Below are 14,069 nucleotides of genomic sequence, written 5' to 3' on the forward strand. Positions count from 1 at the left end.
TTTGTAAAATTACTATGACAGATTATTCTGTAAACCAAGAGGGCTCTGGGATTGCTTCTTCTTTTACTTTAACAGAGATTGTTGACGATGCACACAGCAGTCCCACCTTGTCCGGGGAGTACGTTCCAAGACCCGCAGTGAACGCCTGAAAGTCCAGATAGTACCAAACCTTGGATAGACTATGTTTTTTCCTACACATACGTAACTTTTCACTTAAACCTCTTTCTGGCATCTGTTTGGCACATTCAGATTGCCCGCATCACTACTCTTATGTTTGGGGGCCATTATTAAGTAAAATGAGGTACCACGACAGTTGACCTGATGGCAGAGAAGGCTAGTCAGTGAGTATGGCCAGGCAGCATGTGTGTCGTGGATGTGGGACCAAGGGATGATTCACGTCCCAGGTGAGGGATTTCTTCACACTACTCAGAAAGTGTGCGATTTAAAACTTACAAATTATTTTTACCTGGAATTTTTCATTTAATATTTTCAGACCAAAGGTGACCTCAGGTTACTGAAACCACAGAAAGCAAAACCGCACAGCTTAGTGGGAAGTGTTGGGTTGGCCAAAAAGTCCGTTTATTCTTTTCCATGAGACGGCTCTAGTAGCGCTTAGTTGTACCATGACAGCTTTCATACCAGTGTGCATTTAAAAAACGTATCAAATTTGGTGAATTTTTGTGTAGCCATTTTAATGTTAAAGATGGAAGAAAATCCATGACATTTTTAGCATATTATGCATTATTATTTCAAGAAGGATAAAAACAGAAGTGAAAACACAACTGCAATCACAACTGAAAAAAGATCTGTGCCATGTCTAGAGAAGGTCTGTGACTGATCGACTGTGTCAGAAGTGGTTTGCAAAGTTTCGTGCTGGAGGTTTCTCGCTGGACCGTGCTCCACAGGCAGGTGGACCAGTTGGAGCTGACAGCAATCAAATCGAGACATTAACTGAGAAGTCAGTGTTATACCACACGGGAGATAGCTGACATACTCAAAATATGCAGATCAATGGAGTTGTTGGTGAAAATGAAAACTGCGTCTTTTATTTTAGGGGAAAAAACTAAACGAACTTCTTGGCCAACCCAGTACTATATTTTTTACTCTATTTGCAAATGATATTTAGCCACCTGGTGGATTATGTGTTTAATTATGGGAGTATTTGTTATAAAGATAGACTGCAGGATTATTTGTTACACCAAGCACTTGCGTGGGTCGGAGTAAACAGTCTGAAAGTGTCTCTGTAGCCACCTAGTACCCAGTAGCATGTGTTTCTGTGGGACTCCATGAGAGGAGGGCCTTTTGTCTCCAGAATACTAAGTATCCTGCATGTCCCATTTAGGACTCGCGCACTCTGTGGTGAGAGGGCCAGCAGCTTACACATCAGAGGCATCAAATCTTTCCAAGACACCTATTTATTCGGGAGTTCCTAGCAGTTTCGTGGTAACAATAGGGCAATGGGATAGGTTGTCCTACAGCCACAATTACCAAACCATGCCAAGCCAGTTGCCCTGGAGTGCCACAGCAAACTCACAAGGGCAACACGAAGTTATTTTGAATTTCCAAAGGAAACTGATACTCGAAATCTGCCAGACACTGTGCGAACCCCTGGCTCCAGGGAGTCCCCACTTTCAGCATGAGAGCCTGCCATGTTCTTTTTGATGATGGCCTATCTTGGGAAAGTTAGGCTTTCTGTGGCTGCTGTGATAAAAAGCAAATACCGCACCAAAATCAGTGCAGAACAGGAAATGAGAGTGGCGGTGTCGATCTTGTACCAAGACTCGAGAAGCCGAACAGCGCCCATCTGGTGCGCCCATCCCATTACTAAGTTATTGTGGTTAGTAAAGAATGAACTAAAAACATAGTTCTTTCAGTGTATGGGTATTGTTTTTTAAATAGCTACTAAACTGTTAGGACATATATATTTTTTAAATTGGATCTAACTGTGTAATTAAGAGAATCACTCGCGGTTACTTTTGGCTGTAGAGCACCGTGAAAAACTCACTGCGCCACTAGGCGTGCTGGGGAAGTGGGCGTGGCAACCACTGCTCTGCAGCGGACGCTGTGGGGCCTTCTCTGTGCTCCAGTATTTGGTTAGCTTTTTTATTTTTTTATCATGTTTTTCCATGACCATTTATGTCATGTTTATCGCTTTTCCTGTAAAGCCCCATTATCCAGAGTAATAATTTTTGGATACCATATACTTTTTATACACTAACTTTTGGGTTTTGAGCAATTTGAGAAAGGATTCTAGGCCAGAATTTTATTTTATTTTATTTTATTCTGGTAAAATTTCATAATTTAGCAGTTGTACAACATTCTGAAGGAACAGTTTTAGTTTATAACTTTTTTTATTCATGGCATTCCCCTCAGATTTTTTTTGTGATTCTGTATGTCAGTGTACATCTGCCAGGTTTTCCAAGAACACTCACAAGTACCTAACAAGCAGATTTCTTTTTTTTTATTTTTTTATTTTTTTAGACTCATACTTCAAAGGGCCTGAGGGCCATGCCTTTTATTTAAAGTGCACCAGGGTTTTCAGTTTTTTTTTAATATTAAATTTTATTTAGTTACTTTTCAAGTACATTTTTTTTTAATCTATTTCTCCCATCCCACCCCACCCCCCGCCCGGTCTCCCCCCTCCCTTCCATTCCCCCCCCCAGTCCTCATCTCTGTGTCTTTCATACTTGTTCCTCAAAATCCCTCCCCCTTTTTCCCCTTAAGTTCCCTTCCCTCTCCCCTCTGGTCGCTGCCCACTTGTTCTCTATTTCAGCGTCTTTGTTTTTATTCTGTTTGACAAGCAGATTTCTTTTCTTTGAACTAAGTGTAGACATTCATTATAAGATTGTGCTTTCATTAAATTGTATGTATTTTCTAATTAACATAAATTAACAGTTTTGTCCTGGAATGCAGGCACTAGGAATGAATTTAATTTTTTACCTCCTTTTTTTCTCTGGGATTTGTGTAGTGAACATATTTACTTTTATAATCAGGAGAAAGTTTATATTTGAAAACAATATATATATATTTTTAAAGATTTTGTTTATTTTTAGACAGAGGGGAAGGGAGGGAGAAAGAGGGAGAGAAACATCAATGTGTTGTTGCCTCTCAGGTACCTGCTACTGGGGACCTGGCCTGCAACCCAGGCATGTGCTCTGACTGGGAATCAAACCAGCGACCCTTCAGGCCATCGTGCAATCCACTGAGCCGCACCAGCCAGGGCATAATATATCTTTTTAATCTTAAAAGAAAAGTGATGTAATTAACCCAGGTCAAGATGTTTCCCCAGTCTGTCCTTGAAAATAATTGTGTTGGACAGAAAGGAAAGCAGAATTCTAAATTAAATCAAGACCATTACTGAAAGGTTGAATTTGATGTGGCTATCTTAACTACTGAATTTATAAATTCTGCTGTTGTTTTCAGTTGCAAGTAAGTTTTTGAATGTCACTTAGATACTCCTGAATGATGCATTTTTAATATTTGTATATATTTATATTTCATAAATATACTGGGTTAAGTATTAGATTTGGTCACATTCCTTCTCTTAATTATAGTATATTTATTTCTCTTTTATGATACCACTTAACAGTTACTTGAGTATATGTTGCATCTCCCCTCCCTGTCTGGAAATCTGCAGCCTGGACCTGCGCCTTGTAAATTCTGGCCTCAGCTCCCAGCACAGTACCTACCCCCAGCCCTGAGAAAGGAAGGAGGAAGGAAGGGAGGGAGAAAGGGAATGTATATTATCTCCATGTTTGATTTCAGTAGATACGACTTATTGCAAATAATAGTCAGCAATCATGGCCACTCTTCGTTATTTGGGACTCACTGTAGCAAGACAAAAGGGCACATTTTAATGGAACAATGGAGCATTTGAATAAATCTGTCAGATACTCTTACAGCCTTTATAAAAATCTGACTTAATTTTTAAGTTGAAGAGACTTCACAAAGGGAACTTATTTTAAAATCTAATGGTAGACAATCTTAGACATTTAGGCTACTTAAAGTCAGTAACAGCAAATTCATGTTTCTTTTTCTTTTTACCAGTCATTCTGTTTTTAGTCAGGGAAATATCTAGTCTTATTTCTCATTTCTAGCAAACTTTGTATCTCTGTGACTGCTTTTTGTACATAAGAAGAATGTACAGTAAAAGTATTTGCAAATATATGCATTCATTATGACTGTTGACATAAGTTAAAAACTAGTTAATTTTGTTCAGCCCATGTGTTCGTTGTGAGTGCCACGCCACCAAGACCTTTCGCTGCAGTCTTCCCGTAGCCCCTGTGCCTGGCACGGCTGTGCCGCACAGAGGGAAGCCGGGTCACTTTGTGTCGCGTGGGGGCGCACTGCTCTGGTGCATGTACTGGCATACGTCCTCCTGGGGACTACAGCAGTGCACTTTCATGTCCTCAAGGAAACTCAGTATTTCAAATCACATTATATCTTCATTAATTGAAGTATCTACAATAGGGCAAATAAATTAACTCATGACTACATAATGTACATCTCAAAGTCTCGAAGCTTCTGCCGTGAACAAAACGATGAAACTACATTACTCACCTCATCTGAGAGCTTGACATCCAGCCCCGTTCGCCACAACCCACACAGTCATTTTTCACAGAACAGATGAATCCTTTGAAAATGGCATTCTGAAAAAATGTTATTTGGTGTTGAGTTTGCTGAAACAATATAATTTGAGTGTTCAACAGAAGTTGCCTTGGGAGAGGTTCTCCGCCTGATCCAAGTTCTTGCCTGCCACTACGGAGCCAGCAGCGCGGAAGGTGGGCGGGAAGGAGAGAGGACGATTAGCTGGACGGTCGCCCCCTGGCGGTGGTAACTGGCTGCCCACTGACTTGGGGTGGTGTTCGAGGGAAGAGAACATACTCGGTTGTGTTGAAGGGCGTGTGACACCTGTAAAAGAGCAATCCTCTTAATATATTTTCATGTATTTTGCATTTATTCAGGAAATTATTTCCCATTTTAATTAGCATGCAGGGAAATAAAAACACTTGCCAAAAGGGTGGTAAATAAGAAAATTCAGAAAAGAATGATGAACATAATTAAACCAATGCATGTTATTAAAGAAATTAGGGGTTTTAAGTGTTAAGGAAAGAAGGCTGGAAGTGACTTAATTATTTTCAGTTTTGTGAACTAAGTGACTGTTACTCATGTTTATGACTGATCAAGAATGAAAAAAATAGAACATAAATTAAAAGAAGAAAATGAATTTGTGACAAGTCTTAAGAGTCATGAAATGCTCCTAGGGCGCTATGAGGACGACCCTGTGCTGTTTGTTTATCCGTGACATTTTTAGGAAAAAATATGCCCTCCAGCAGAATCTGTATTTCTTGAAGATAGAGGGCTTGACCAGGGGATCAGTCAGTGTTTCGTGACTTAATAGTACACGGCCTTCTTCAGAACCGAAAGTCAGTCACTGGGAACAGGAAAGTTACTGATTAAACCTAGTTCTACAATATCTGGTTTCACAACGAGTCTCTACTCTGGGCCCACCGCTACAAAGGATTATTAGTTGTGCATCATTCCTGTCAGATAATTACTTTGCCATGTAGCCCTTAGACACTGCACACAACTGTCAACCTTTACAGGACTCGACTGTGTCAACAAAAAGGCTACACAAGGGGCACCAAAGATGAGTAGTACAAAGACAGAAAAAAGTATCTCCATTAATGAATATTGCAACGAAATATGTCCATCCATCCTCTTTGGGAACCACAGTTTCAGGCACTGCATATTTTAACTAGCGGTAGATCATGAAGGCCACAGCCATCATTTTTAGGAATAAAATGTGAGGCTCTGAGAAGAGAGACGCAGCTCTGTGGTACAGAAATGCATATCTCTGTGTGCGTATGTACGTATTCTGTCTATTCTACATGCTCGAAATCTATGAAAAAATAACTATGGTGTTAAAAATGTGAATTTTTAAAAATATATTTTATTTATTATGCTATTACAGTTGTCCCATTTTTATTCCACCCCTTTATTCCTTTCAGTCCTACACCCCATTTCTTCCTACTTCCTCCCCCGGCCCTTAGTTCATGTCCATGAGTGATACATAAAAGATCTTTGGCTTCTCCATTTCCTATACTATTTTTAACCTCTCCCTATTTTGTACCTACCATTTATACTTCTTATTCCCTGTACCTTTTACCTTATTCTCTCCCTTCCCCTTCCCTCCATGTGATCTCCATTTCTGTGACTCTTTCTGTTCTAGTTGCTTCCTTAGTTAGTTTTAGTTTGTTTTTTTTTTAGGTTCAGTTGTTGATCATTGTGATAGTTTGTTGTCATTTTAGTGTTCATATTTTTGATCATCTTGTTTTTCTTAGATAAGTCCCTTTAACATTTGATATAATAAGGACTTAGTGATGATGAATTTCTTCAACTTGACCTCATCTAGGAAGCACTTTATCTGCCCTTCCATTCTAAATGATAGCTTTGCTAGATAGAGTAATCTTGGATGTAGGTCGGACCTACATGACAACACAGTTGCCTTTCATCACTTTGAAAACTTCTTTCTAGCCCCTTCTTTCCTGCAAGGTTTCTTTTGAGAAATCAGCTGAGAGTCTTATGGGAACTCCTTTGTAGGTAACTCTCTCCTTTTCTCTTGCTGCTTTTAAGATTCTCTCCTTCATTTTGATCTTGGGTAATGTAATGATGATGTGCCTTGGTGTGTTCCTCTTTAGGTCCACCTTCTTTGGGACTCTCTGAGCTTCTTGGACTCCCCGAAAGTCTGTTTCCTTTGCCAGATTGGGGAAGTTCTCCTTTATTATTTGTTCAAATAAGTTTTCAATTTCTTGCTCTTCCTCTTCTCCTTATGGCACCCTTATGAGTTGGATATTGGAATGATTAAAGTTGTCCCAGAGGTTCCTAAGTCTCTCCTCATTTTCTTGAATTCTTGTTTCTTTATTCTGTTCTGGTTGAATGTTTACTTCTTTCTTCTCCATATCATTGATTTGAGCCCCAGTTTCCTTCCCTTCACTTTTGGTTCCCTGTATGTTTTTCTTTATTTCGCTTTTCATAACCTTCACTTCTTCCTCTATTTTGTGACCACACTCAACCATGTCTGAGCATCCTGATTACCAGTGTTTTGAACTGTGCATCTCATAGGCTGGCTATCTCTTCACTACTTAGTTCTGTTTTTGGAGATTTGGTCCATTCTTTTCTGGAGGGTTTTTTTTTTTTCTCGGCATGCCTGTTGCATTCTAAGGGGCAGAGGCTTAGATATTTGCCAGGGTAGGGCAACCCACTTCACTGCATTGTGGCACTGTATGTTGGGGAGGGGTCCAAAAGGAAACAATGCTACCTGCTTAGCTCTCCACTGGCTTTTAGTCACTTCCCCTGCTTCCCACCAGCAAATGAGCCCTTCTGGTGCTGATTCCCTGGGTGGGTGGTTTTGTGTACATTGAATCTCTCCAACAAACTCTCCTGTGAGTCTGGGAGTTTCTCCTGCCACCTCCACAACCCCCACAGGTTTTTACAGTCAGGTTTTGAGGCTTTATTTCCCAGCGCTGGAACCCTGGGTTGCATGGTCTGTCTTGCTCTCCAGTTGTTCCTCCCACTTTATCCGCACATGAATGTGGGGTTGCCTAGCCCACCAGCTGCCTCCTCACCCACCTGGTCCTCCACCTTGCCACACATCTTCTCTGCCCTGACTGCTCGTCCCCACCCCTCCTACTGGTCTGGATGGATGTTTCTTCTTTAACTCTTTGGTTGTTGGACTTCCTTACAGTTTGATTTTTCTGGTAGTTCTGGTTGTTTTTTGTTTTCAAATTTGTTGTCCTCCTTTTGGTTGTGCAAGGAGTCAAAGTGTATCTGCCTATGGGTCCGTCTTGGCTCGAAGCCCACAATGTGGATGTTTGCTCTTTGTAGGTAGATGTGCCTTTATTTCCAAAAGTATTATTATCACTTGTCATATCAAATTTAAGTTATAAAGATATTTTCAATAAAGGTCTAATCTAATAATTCCCACTTACTTTCCTAACTCTATCATAAAATAAAAATTTAGTCAGTATACACAGTAATAAAAATGTATCTAATAAAGTATATTAATTTTATAAACCTACTCTTTAGGGAAATTTCTTGATTATAATCTTTAACATTTCACAATGAAAATGTATTGTTATTTTATAATCTTAATTCTTTTTTATGTTTCTTCATAAAACTATAAACAAATTCTCTTTTTTAAAGATTTTATTTAATTTTAGAGGGAGAGTAAGGGAGGGAGAAAGAGAGGGAGAGAAATAATCAATGTAAGAAACATTGATCAGTTGCCTCTCTCACATGAGCCCCAACCAGAGACTGAACCCACAACCCAGGCATGAGCCCTGACTGGGAATTGAACTGTTGACCTTTTGCTGTGCAGGATGATGGCCAAACAACTGAGCCACACCAGTCAGGGCCTCTATTATTATTATCTCCCTAAAATCACCTGTAACATTTTTATTTTTAATATCCTAGTTAAACTTGCCGACCTACATCAGTTTAATTTTGTTAATGATATGCTTATTGAACCTTAGTCATCATCTGATATTATTTATCATACCATAAATATGTCAGTGTATTTCTTCCATGACAATCCAGATAGATCATCTTCTGACTGCAATTTGAATACATCTCAAAAGAAGAAACACATTACCAGTTCTGTTGTTAGTCAGCTCTGGGTCCTGGGAGATTCGTCCTCCTGTTGAGATAGCTGATCTGGAACAACACGGTTTCCACAGTGCAAGTCAGCTCCTTCCCTCTTCCATTGATGGTCCTCAAACATTTGAAGATATTTATCATGTCTGACCTTAGCCTTTTAATCGAAACGTCCCCTAGTTCTTACAGCCTTTTCTCACTGGACATGGATTCCCATCACTGACTAGCATGGTACCTCTCTTGTAAACCTACCATGGCTTGTCATTGTCCTGCTCAAAATATCCCTAGAATGTAGCACGCTTTTCCTGCTGCCCTCAGCACCTAATACTGGGAGGCTCTTGTTTCTCATGACTGGACATAGCTTTTTCTAAGACAATGAAGTGTGACTACCTTCTGAATACTTTTTTGTGTACAAACTGCCTGCTGAGCCAATAGGCATCTCTCATATCCCTTTAGATTGGGAATGATTCGAAGACAGAGTATGTCCTTTATCGCTCTAGCATAGTGGCTCACAGACAGCAGGCCCCTGATAAATGGTTTGGAAGACAGGTTGAAGCTAGTGTTCCCTGTTATATATCTAAGCCATAATTTTTGGACCCATTTTGTGTTTATGCGGTTAAAGTTCATCTTTTTCTTTGTAACCTTTCGGTGTTCTATTTTTGATGCTGCCGTCTGTCTGAATGTGCATCCCTTCCAGCTTCGTGCTGAACACAGATTTGGGAGGTGTGCCTGTTGTGTCGGTACCATTGAGTAAAAGAAATACCAAGCTTATTATTTTTTTTTTTCCAATCTGACTCAGTGGGTTGGTGGGAAATGTTCTCGATTTTGTGGGCCTTCATTATTTTTATTATTACCACGGCTAACTTGCATGGTTTTTAAATAAGTCATTTTGACATTCAGAATTTTGTTTGGTCAGTTCATCTGTAAAATACCTAACCTGCCTCAAAGAATTGATAGGATGATCAAATATAATAATATATTTGGAAGCATTTTCAAAAAAAATGTTTTAAAAGTTATATAAATCCAAGATTTGAATTTTTTGTTATTGATGATATCTTGAGAATCTCATTAAATGTTGAGTGGAAATAATTATTATTCTTACCTGAAATTTTATGATTTGCTTTATAACTGCTACTCATCTAAACTTTTATTGTTTTAGTTAATAAAAATGTATTTACACATAGTTTTATTTCCCTAAATTTTAGTAACTTAGTTTGTCATTGGGAGTGGGATTGGGGGACCAGTACTTTCAGGGTTTTACTCTAATTTATGTTAGAGAAACATCCACTGTGACTGTATTTTACGCTACATGGGAGGATTTTTTTTTTACAGTTTAAATTGTGGGCCTCTGAATTTGTAAATTTTATTAGCTTCTTTGAAAGAACTCTTCATCAGCATTGTGTTGGTTCTGCTCAATTACCTCGGCTCTTTAATTGAAATACAGTTTGTTACAACTTTAGCATCAGTACTATAGAAAGTCATGGAACTATTTAATGATCATGTAGTTTGAACCCTCTCTGATGAGCATGGAATTATCTTGTCTGCCTGACTTTTAATAGCTGACACTCACCGACAAGATCTGCCAGACCAGTGTATAAAGACTCTGCACCAGACTCTAAGTGGAAAACTGAAATGGAAGTCAAATTCAGACTCTAATAATCAGCTTCTCCTTCAGGCGAGCCCCAGAACACTGGGGAGGAATGTGTTCAGTCGGTCAGGACCGGCCACCTTTCCCCCATTCTGATTAGGAAGATCTTAATTTAACCCTTTCCTTGCAAATTACCTTGATTTTTTTTGTTTCCACAATAAGAAGTGATTTCAGCATATCTATCCGGTGTAAAACAACCCTTAGCTCGTCATTTTTATAGTAACACAGGAAGCAAACATTGAGAGTAAAAGAATTGAATGAAAGTACTTGCTTTTCCATTACCGGCCTCCGAGGTTATCATCCACCACGGCACATTTTCCCGGTGTGTCATGGGGGTTTCACAGGTGAAGTGGGAGCGTTGAGGTGCAGGATCCTGCACCAGGACTGGGTCACATGCCCCCTGGGCCTGGACGGTGTTGACGAGCCAGTGCGCTAACGGACTTGTGTGAAGTGCAGTTGGGTCAGCTACCAATTCACTGTTTTATTACCGGTGAAATTTCTCTTTTAATTTTGTCAAATAGGTAAGATATACACATAGTAAAAAAGTCAAAATCAGGTAGAAAAAGGGTCTACGCCCCCCATCGGTCCCCAGTTTCCCTCTCTAGGGGCAACCCTGAATGTCACTTTCTTGAGCATTTGCCCAGAGTATTCTATACATTTACAAATGTTGACATATCCTTTAAAAAAAAAAAAAATCAATGTCTGTCCAGAATGTATCCAGCCATGTACTGTGAAAAATAGAGACATTTATTGAAGAAGATACAAGGTAGAAGAAACATTGTACATAGGACAGTGATGCCTCAGTTCCCTTTAAGTAGGAACCTCGGGACCTCGCATAGTTCTCCCAGTCGCCACAAGCTGCCCTGTTGCATTTTCCTGAATCTTATCAATGGTCTGAAATCTCTTCCCTTTCAAAGGTGATTTTAGTTTGGGGAAAAGCCAGAAGTCACAGGGTGCCAAATCTGGGATGGAATGGAGCTGAGTCACCTGGGGGATTTGATGTGTCTCCAAAAGACTGCATGAGTTGTCATGCATGAATGGGCATGTCGTGGTGAAGCTGCCAGTCACCAGCTGCCCATGGCCGCAGCCTTCTGAATCATCTGAATAGTTTCCGTGGAGCAATGTTCAAGCTTAACACCAAATGTGATGCAGATCCATTGCTCTTCTCACCCGGTCATTTTGAATGTGATGGTCACACAGTACACATGCTCACTCAGTGGCGTCTACCACCCCCACTGACTAGTACCGTGAAGTCGTCATTGTTCACTGTTCACACACGCACATTCCAGTCCACTCTCCTTGGCACCCAGGTTATACTGATGTTGCACAAACTGTTCTTGTTATGTTAACAGTGGCTGAGCTTTTTCTGGACAGACCTTCATGTATCACTTTTGCACCTTTTTTTACTTATATATCTTAGATGTTCTTTTTTATTTTATTTATTTATTTTTAGAGAAAGAGAGGGAGAGAAACAGCAATGTGTAGTTGCCTCTTGAATGCCTGCCACTGGGGGGCCTGGCCCCGCAACCCTGGCATGTGCCCTGACTGGGAATCGAACCAGTGACCCTTTGGTTCACAGTCCACGCTCAGTCCACTGAGCTACACCAGCCAGGGCAGATGTTCTTAATATCAGTACCTACAGAGTTAATTCATTTTTTTCTTATATGTTTATTTGTTTGAGAGAGAGAAACATCAATGTGAGAGAGAAATATCAATTGCTTGCCCCCCACATGCCATATGCACCCTGACCAGGGATCAAACCCACACCTTTCAGGGTTTGGGTCGATGCTCCAACCAGCTGAGCCACCTGGCCAGGGCTGGAGTTCATTCCTCTTTAGTGGCTGCATAATGTACCATTGTTTAGTAAGTTTTTTAACAACCAACCTCCTATTGATAGACATTTAGCTTGGTTTTAATACATTTTATACTACAAACAATATTTCAGTGAGTCTGCTTTACACACTTGTACCTGAATAGCTGCAGGATGAATGTCTAGACCTGGAATTGCTGGGTCAAACTGTGTGTTATTTATTTTGATAGGCATTTTCAATTACCCACCAGAAGAGGAACTATTTACAGTTCCATCAACAAAGTTGATCACAGTACAAATTTTATTTTTCCGATGACAAAGATTTCCTCTTCCCTTCCCAGAATTTAGGTACCTAGGAAACCAAAGTCCAAAAATTTGTGCAGAGGATAAAATGAGGCCATGGGCGTGGCGTGGCCCTGAGGGGTTCAGACGAGGCCCTGCCTCACTGAGCTCACCTCGGGGGCATCCCGAGTCTCTCTCCTGCTCTTGCTCTTTTTTTTTTATCATGGCTGATAAAAATCAGTAAAATCAAGTCTCTGTTTTCAAGACTTTAAACCAATAGCTAGTCCCTTTACAGTATGTCCTCATCATTATGTTACCGTTCTTTCTTTTACAACATGCATTTAATCTATTAAATACAGATTATGATTATTTTTTAGGTATTACATTTTAAATTTGCCTGATCACAAATTACATGTGAGGGCATATTTCCTTCAGAAATATAAATGTCAAAAAGGATTATTTCCAAACATATTTCCTTAAAAAAACAGTAAGTCTATCACTGGTTTGTGAATTCTTACTTAGAAGTAACACTTTTGGGGTCTTAAGGGTTTGCATTTTTCTGTCATTTTTAAATTCCTAGGCTCATCTCTGTTTGGGTCAGGAGCCATCTCTGCTCTGATTACCACTAACTGACCAATAAATTATTATAAAGTGTGTTATAGATAGAGTATTCTACAAAATCCATTAGTGATATTCCATCCCTAGGTTTCCTAATGGGCTGCTAATGAGTCATGTTGTTAAGCTGAACGGGTTGATTGATTTACGTGGTCTGTGTCTAGCAAATAAACAGTGAGCGAGAAGTGTTAGGTTTTGTCGTTTCTAAGACTCTCTTGACTGTTACTTCATGATTTAAATGGTATTTATTGTGAGTATCCGATGCTTCCCATGTAGCTGTGTGGATAACGTGGTCACCGCTTTAGCCAGCAGCGTGTTTGTTCCGCGCTGTCATCTTTTGTTCTGCGTTCTCCTGTGCTATGCGTGCAAAAAAAGTCAAAGTAATCACCAGCTGTTTATGTTAATTGAATGCACAAAATATTTATGACCCAGGAAGACCAGTATAATTGGAAGAGGAAGTGGGAGTTGAGGTGAATTGGAGAAATTCTATTAGAAAACAGTGGATGTTATTGTTTTACCTCTTCAACAACGTCATGGACTATTAATTGTTGTAAGCAGTTATGATAAATTCTGGTAATTCGATATGTTTTATGAATAATACATAACAGGTTTTACATAACTCCCTCGCTTTCTGTAGTTCCCGTACAGAAATTTCTTCCTTAACAAATATTTTTAAATGTATTTATTTATTAAATGTATAAATGTATTTAAATATATTTTTTAAATGTATTTATTTAATTATTGTTCAAGTACAGTTGTCTGTCTTTTACTCCCATCCCAGCCCACCCCTCCAGTGCTCCCCATCCTTAACAAATATTTTTATTAAAAATATTTTTCTGGTAACCTTGAGCTTAGAATAAATTCTCCTCATCACTAGTGGGTATGATATACTCCCAGTCTATAGGAGATGTTTTAGATTTCTAAATAGAATATAGTTTTTTTCTCATTGGTTCTATTTGCACCTTCAAATTAAAGTTTATGAAGGTTTATATGCAGATAATAGCAAGTGATACAATTATTTGGAGTGGGATGTATTTCTCTAAACTTTCATCTAAGAAA

The 14,069-nt window shown here is 39.4% G+C and overlaps 1 protein-coding gene across 1 annotated transcript in view; it reads left to right on the forward strand.

The window, feature by feature from the left end:
- SLC49A4 (solute carrier family 49 member 4) overlaps nt 1-14,069 on the forward strand; it is a 71,567-nt gene that overhangs the window by 47,716 nt on the left and 9,782 nt on the right. The window lies entirely within an intron of this gene.

Source organism: Artibeus jamaicensis, unplaced genomic scaffold (assembly GCF_021234435.1).
Source record: "Artibeus jamaicensis isolate MK-2021 breed Jamaican fruit bat unplaced genomic scaffold, CSHL_Jam_final contig_3126, whole genome shotgun sequence".
Taxonomy (NCBI): Eukaryota; Metazoa; Chordata; class Mammalia; order Chiroptera; family Phyllostomidae; genus Artibeus; species Artibeus jamaicensis.